This window comes from Phyllostomus discolor, chromosome 13 (assembly GCF_004126475.2).
Source record: "Phyllostomus discolor isolate MPI-MPIP mPhyDis1 chromosome 13, mPhyDis1.pri.v3, whole genome shotgun sequence".
In the NCBI taxonomy this organism is placed as follows: Eukaryota; Metazoa; Chordata; class Mammalia; order Chiroptera; family Phyllostomidae; genus Phyllostomus; species Phyllostomus discolor.
This window is the reverse complement of record NC_040915.2, coordinates 3,423,802-3,431,249: the sequence shown is the minus strand read 5'-3', so window position 1 is coordinate 3,431,249 and position 7,448 is coordinate 3,423,802. Positions and strand designations below refer to the sequence as shown.

At 51.3% G+C, this 7,448-nt stretch overlaps 1 long non-coding RNA gene across 1 annotated transcript; it reads right to left on the bottom strand.

Moving 5' to 3' along the window:
* Window positions 1–4,933: 4,933 nt before the first annotated feature.
* Window positions 4,934–7,086, bottom strand: LOC118498033. Its single transcript, XR_004900550.1, has 2 exons — window positions 6,968–7,086; window positions 4,934–5,847 (listed from the first exon to the last, which is right to left on the bottom strand). It is a non-coding gene; the product is annotated as an uncharacterized LOC118498033 (long non-coding RNA).
* Window positions 7,087–7,448: the final 362 nt, after the last annotated feature.

Genomic DNA, 7,448 nt, shown 5'->3' with positions numbered 1-7,448 from the left:
CTGGAGAGCGAAGGCGAGCCGCCTGGTTCTCCTGCTCTGGTGTGAGAAGCCGGGGAACCCGGTCATGGAGGCTTTGAAAGGACCCCCCCCCCCCCGCCCCACCCTGTGGTGGTGCTGACCAGTGCACAGGCTCGAGAGCCGGCAGCTGTTGGACCTGTGGCCAGGCAGAGGGTCGGTGCCCACAGGCGCGCTTGGTTGCCAGGGTCCCTTTCATGGCATGTGGTTCAAGGACTGGTGTTCCTGCCCACCTGCCTGTCCTCACACAGGGATCGTGATGCTGCCACCTACAGCTTGCCGTGGGCATCTGAAACAGTTATCTCCTCCTGGGGAAGTGAAGATGAATCTGTATTCTTGGTTTACAGTCTGTGAAGTGGCATCACCACGCTGGCATCCCCTGCCCCAAAACATGTGCCCTGCCCTGTGGAGGTGATGGCTGCTGATTCTGATCGGTCCTGTGTTCCTTTTTAAAAATTGTTATTCTATTCCTGTTGTTGGAATTTTCCCCCTTTGCCCTCCTCTACCCAGCCCACTGCCCACTCCCAGTACCCACACTGTTGTCCTTGTCCGGGGGGCATTCATCGGGGGCTTTGACTTGCCCCTTCCCCTTCTCCCGCCCCTCTGGCCACTCTCAGTCCACTCCATGCTGCCATGTCTTTTGCTCGCTAGTTTCTTTTGTTTATTAGATTCCTCTTATGAGTGAGATCACACGGTATTTGTCTTTGGCTAACTGGCTGATCTCACTTAGCGTAATGTTCTCCAGTTCCACACATGCTGTCACAAAAGGCAGAAATTCTTTCTGCTGTGCAGTACTCTGTCGTGTAAATGCTCCACGGTTTTTGGATCCACTCATCTACTGGTGGGCATGTTATATGTTTCTTAAAAATGTTAGCATGGAGGTGTGTATCCCTCAGTACATGGTATTGCTTTGCATCCTAAAAAATTACAAATAATGGTTATGTACAGAGTATTCCTCAGCTTTTAAAGTGTAACAGAGTGCCTGCGCGACATGCAGCTGGAGCTGTGGTGTGAGCAGACTCCAGTGTGTCCTGTCCGCGTGGCTGACATCTAGGTGGTTTCCAGGCTTTGTTCTCAGGCCCAGTGCTGCTCTGCACACTGGAGCACATGCAGAGTGCACGAACAGCTGTGCATTCGGTTTAATTGGATGCCAGAGTGTTCTCTAGGTGGGTTTTATCCAGTCCGCCTCCACCTTGGCTACTGAGATCCCCTCTGCCCACTTCTTAGCACATACTGCCGGAGTGGGTAATTTTTGACAGTCTGATAGGTGCCAAAGTTTTTTTTTTAAAATATTTATTTATTTTTAGAGAGGTGAAGGGAAGGAGAAAGAGAGGGAGAGAAACATCAGTGTGTTGTTGCTTCTTGTGTGCCCCCTACCGGAGACCTGGTCCACAACCCAGGCATGCGCCCTGACTGGGAAGTGAACCGGTGACCTTTTGGTTCGCAGGCCCGCTCTCAATCCTCTGAGCTATACCAGCCAGGGCCAAAGTTTTAATTTGTACTTCTCTACAAGTCAGGTTGAGGACCTGTGTATCCCCAAAGATGGCGTTGGTTTTCCCTGTGGGGGGCGTTGATTCTGTCCATCTTCCTCGTGTCAGGTCCTTTGCAGACATCTCCTTGTCTCTGCTGTTCTAATGATGTGTGGAACATTTTAATGCCCCTCACTAGGCTTTTCCAAAGATTTCACCCCCCAAAATGTTTACATTTTGCTTTTCAGATTTAGCATTTAGCATACTGTGAGTTCATTTTTGTGTGGGGAGTGATGTCAGGGTCTGGTTGTCCCCTCCGTCCTGATGTCCAGCTCATTGTGCCAGCAGCACCTTCACTGATGCATTTGTTTCTCTGCACGAGCCACAGCACCAGAGGTAGGGGCTTGGCTGGTGGCGCCTGCATCTTGATACTACTCCCTCGCCTTCCTCCTCTTCCATGGCCTTGGCCTGAAGGCTGAAAACTCAGCTGAACCTCCCAGCTCCTTCTGGGTGCTGGAGCCTGAGGAGATGCTTGAGGCAGTCAGCCGCGGAGGTTCTCAGTGGAGGTTCTCAGTAACCGCATCAGGCAGCAGGAGGAGGGGGTGGGAATGTGGCATCTCTGAAGCTGGGGAGCCCCGTCGCCTCAGAGGCTAGGGGGAGTGCAGGTCTTTTCACATGGCTGGAGTGCTGCTCCAGCCTGGACTGCCAACCACAGGGCTTTCATGTGAAAAAGTCAGTCTGTATTTGTTCACAGCTGCTGTGAGTCATGTTTTCTGTTTGTGGCTAAAACCAGCCAGCCCTGCGTCTGGCCCCAGGCTTGTGTCTGCTCTGGACTGCAGCTAACACTCACACGCCCACTCGGTTCTGGCCACTAGGACAGCGCACAGACCAAAGGGACAGAAGACAGGGGGATCAGGTAGGATAAATAAGTAAAATATGTGCCCTGTAGCACTTGTATTCATTTTGTGGAGCTGCCAGGGCAAAAGCTCACAGACTGGGTGGCTCTAAACAGACAGATTGTCTCCCAGCTCTGAGTTGGAGTCTGAATCTCGGTGTGACAGGGCCGCACTCCCTCCCACGACTCTGGAGGGAATCCTTCCTCTCCTCTTCCTAAGTTCTCACCATCCTTGGCTTGTGGACACACCACTCCAATCTCTGGCTCCATCATCACACAGCCATGTTTACATCGCCTTCTGTCTGTCTCCAAGTCTCTCCCCTTGGTAACAGCACCAGTCCTACTGGATTAGCCACCGCCGCGCCCCCCCCCAGCCCCCCCCCACCCCCCGTGCCTTGCCTTATCTTGGTTAGAGATACACATAGATTGTTTCCAAAGAAAGTCATATCCTGAGGGGCTGAGGACTAGGACTTCAACAAAGTGTTTTTCTGGGGACATGGTTCAACCCGTGACAGTGGCTGAGGAGAAGATTAGGGTTAAAGGGGTAAGAAGAGTGGGACAGAGGTGGAGGAAAACCTGCGACTGGCTGAGCTGAAAGAAATGGGGTGGGAATTCACGGAGCCATTCACCTAAGCTTTGTGTTTCCCATGTATGTTTCAGTATATGTTTATCCGCATTTCAAAATGGCAACTTTCTTGAAGGAATCTCATGATCAATAATTGGCATTTCTTGATTTCCAGCAACAATACTGACCGTGCATATGTGCACTGAAATAATCTTTTCCGTGCTTTTATCATGATTCATTAAATCTTCAATTTTAATTCTGTCATGGACTTGAGGCTAATTAATTGAGCAAATCTTTAGCAACGGAGTAGTATGAACTAAGCAGGGGGCAAGGCATGCAGAAGTACAACACAGTTCCTGCCTTCATGGCTGAGAAGACGGATTGTGTGATGCAGCATCCAGTCTGGAGAACACTTCCCACCAAGTATTCCAAGCAGAACATAGGGTGTTGATTACGATGGACAGCGGGCAGGTGGAGAGAGTAGGGGGGCTGAATGAGCAAAAAGGGGCCCCGAGGTATCCCAGAAGTTCTGTGTAGGAGCAGATGCCTCCCAGAGGGAACGATAGGAGCAGGCGATGTTACCGGAACCCCAGAGCTCTGAGTGCCCTGTGGTCGGTGCTCAGACCTCGGAGAAGGTAGAACCTGGCAGGCACTCGGACTTCCAAGGGAGGTGCAGCCCAGTGGGGAAGGAGTCAGGGTACAGCTGGCGCTTATGCGGACACAGCACCAGACCTGTGCCTCAGCCTGTGCTGTTGCTGCCACCCTTGGACTTTTCCCAAGTTAGTCTCTTCTGCCTTCCCCTTCCAATCTCCCCCTTGTCCCCTCCATCAGCCAGACCCAGCTGAGGCTGGCAGGCAAGGAGCCTGGGGAACAGGTGGGAGTTCCTGACAACAACGTAGAAAGGTGGGCTTGCGGCTCATTGGTGGGAAACGGGTGTTTCCCAGTGCAGATGGGAGCCTGTTGCCAGCATCTTATGTTGACTCTGCAGTCCACGTTGGGGACATTAGGACTAGGCCCCGCGCCAATTAACTGACCCTTGGGAACGTGCACCCACTCACCTGCACCCACTCCTTGCTGGGGAAGGGCAGTTCCTGCACACACGGGGCTCACAGGTCAGGCCATGGTGGCTGGCCTAGTTTGCCTACTCGAACAGCCCATGCTTGAAACATGCAGGTCATTTTGCAGATTTTCCCCCCTCGGGAAATACTAGCACTGTTTTGATTCACAGATGGGAGTCCGTGGATGTGGTGGGCCAACTGTCTGCATTGTTTTATGGCATTTTATACAGGGGACTTGAGCATCTGCAGATTTTGGTATCCTCAGGGGGGCCTGGAACAAATCCCCTGCAGATACTGACAAAAAGTTAAGTTTGGGGGTTTAAAAGTTTCCGTATGTTTTCAGACCATAAGACACACCTAGGTTTTAGAGGAGGAAAATAGGGAAAAAAATCTGAAGCAAAAGATGTGGTAAAATATTTAATAACATAATACTTCACCAATGTAAATGTAAACAACTCAACAGCAGCATTAACAACCATTATTACTGACTTTAAGCTTTAAGTATGGAAAACTCCTCTAATCATCAGGGAACCCCAAGAACTCCTCATCACTACTGTCCATGTTTATGAAGCTCAGCTCCTCAGAATCACTAGTGTCACTGTCTTCACTCTGCTCATAGAGGATGTCACCTTCAGAGTTGTCTAAGGCATTGCTGATGCCATATTTTTTGAAGGACCGCAACGGTTTCATCCCTAACTGACCGCCATGAGGTTTTCACCCACTCGCAAACTTGGGTAATTGTGGGCATCTTCCTTCGTCCAGTTGGTGTCAGGTCATGATCTCCAGCAGCCATCCATTTGCTCCACTCTTCTCTCATAAAAACTTTAAGTGGCTTGTTGACGAAAATGCCCAAAGGTTGCAACTGGCAGGTAAGCCCCCCAGGAATTACGGCCATGTGGGTTTTCTCTTCTTTAAATCTTTTTGTGGCTTCAGTGATATGTGCCCTAAACTGGTCAAGCACTAATAGAGCAGGTTTTTTTCAGAAGCCCTCCAGGACATTTGGACCACACTTTTTCTGTCCATATCTTCACGCCATTTTTATCCACCCATTCTTTGTCGTGAACATGAACAATAACTCCTCTTGGGACTGCCTCTTTCAGCATGCTTTTTCTCTTGAAAATCAGCATTGGTGGCAGTTTGGTGCCATCAGCACAGCAGGACAACACAACCATGTGATGGGTTTTACCATGCCCTGAGGTTTTCATGGTTATGGTTTGGGCACTGTTCATATCAACAATCTTGTTTGATGGAACATCAAAGGTTAACGGGACTTCATCCATGTTCCCAATCTGGCTTATTTAAAATCCGTTTTTCTTTCTTGCATCCAGTACGAATTTGTGAAAAGACACAGTCTTGGATTCATATTCCATAGGCATTGTTTGTGCAACTCTAGTCTTGGTGTGCACAGCAAGGCCACATCTCTTCATAAATCTGTGGCACCACGATGGCGACCCAGTGAAGTCCTGGATGCCTCTCTCTGCAGCAAGACGTTTGGCTTCACATATGATCATTTTTGTAGATACCGAAAAGCCATTGTTCCTGTGACTTGTGATCCACTCTTTCATATCTGCTTCTAACTGTGGCCATTTGGCGGCATGCCCACGAAAACACTGTTTCGTTTTGTCAGTTTTTTGCAGTTGATCCTCCTGTTTCCTCCATTCCCGTATCATTTTTTCGGTTGGAGGTGGCCCAAAGTGTCTCTCCGCTGCTCTGTTCCCATGTTCTTTGGCGTACTTCACTACCTCCAGTTTAAAAGGGATTTTATATGAAATCCTTTTCTGCTTTGACATCTTTCCACAATTACAGTAGATTCGGCAGGAGACTATGGAACGCTATTGTATCTTTCTACAACAAAATATAGTAATGACAGAACCGTCAGCACTGTGTTCTTCACAGTTACCGAATCCTGTAGCTGAGACCATCAGTGGATGACGCACTGTCATGGGGGAGATCTGCTGGAGGGCCACAGGTTGTGCAACACTCTGGTATGGGGACAGCAGTGTTGCACAACCTGTGTGGCTCTGCAGCTATAGCCAAATTACAGCTCCTATCACCCCAACCTGTCTGAGAATGATGGGAGTTGTAGTTTTGCAACAGCTGCAGGGCCACATTGACAGGTGACCCTGCAGTGGGATTTGCCTATGTTGATGTTAATGGGGGACATACCAGTCACGTGATGGAGACATGTAAGGGCACCGCAGGCTTTCTTCTCCTAATGTGCCTGCTCCACCTGTACCCTCCTCCCTAGCACTATTGTGTGCTGCAGCGGGGACTCTACTCCTGCCTCCGTTGCTTCACACACCCGGACACCCCCTCCTCCCAGCCCAGGGCCTGCAGGATCGCCCTACTGCTGCCGCCCCCACTTCCTGCAGTGGCAACCCTGCCCTGGTCCACCTCCGTGCCCCTCACCCCGCAGTGAGCCAGGTACGCCACATTCGGACTATAAGACACACCCCCATTTCCTCCCAAATTGGGGGTGGGGGGAGTGCATCTTACAGTCCAAAAAACACGGTATATGCAATGTTTGACTGTCTGAGGGGTAGGGCCGGCACCCCCAACCCCTGTGTTCAAGGGTCAACTGTGCGACAAACATGCTGTGCATCTAAGGAGCCCAGGTCTGAGAAACGTCAGTACCCTTTCCCAGCCTCAGGAAGGTCGGTTGCGGACGTCCAGCGGGCGGGCGGAAGTTGGCCCCGGGGTGGACTCCAAGCCCGGTGAGCGCACCCATTGGGGGCGGAGCCCGGGAGTCCGCACTGTCCACTGAGTGCGGTACGGCGGCGCTGGGGTGGCCGCACATCACGGGTCGGGCCGCTGGCTCTGGGCCTCGCCTCCCCTCGGCATTCTTGGGCGGCTCAGCCAAACCGCCACCGAGAGTGGGTTGGACCGCATGATAGTAAAAAAAAAGTCCAATAAAAACGTTTTATATGTGCAGGCATGAAAGTGGGAAAATTTCAGTATTCCTCACCTTGGATACAAAATTCAGTCCGTACGGGGACTCCCCACTCTCGCCCAGAAAGCGGCCTGAAACTCCAGGGCGCCGAGCACTCACGCCGCTTCCGCTTCTGCTGTTGCTTCCGCTTCCGGATGCGGAGGCGGACGGCGGGCGGAGACCCCGGGAAGCGCTTCCTAGGAGCTCGATTCTGAGTCATTTAATAAGGAAATTCCCACACTGGGGATGCGACCGGTTCCATTTTCCGTATCGCTGTCTGTCTTGGGCACCGCCTCCGCTTGGGCACCGCTTCCGCGTCTCCTGGTTTCTAGGAACCAGCCGCTCACCGGTGCCTCGTCCTGGGGGCGACAAGGTTCCTCCTCCGCCGGGTTTGAAACCCCGAAGTTCGGGGTTGGAGCTAAATTTTAAACCCAGCCCTAGATTATTTCCCCTCCACACCGAGGTATCTGATTAAGGGTTTTGATAAGGAGCCTCTCCCTTAAATCTGCTTGTAGAA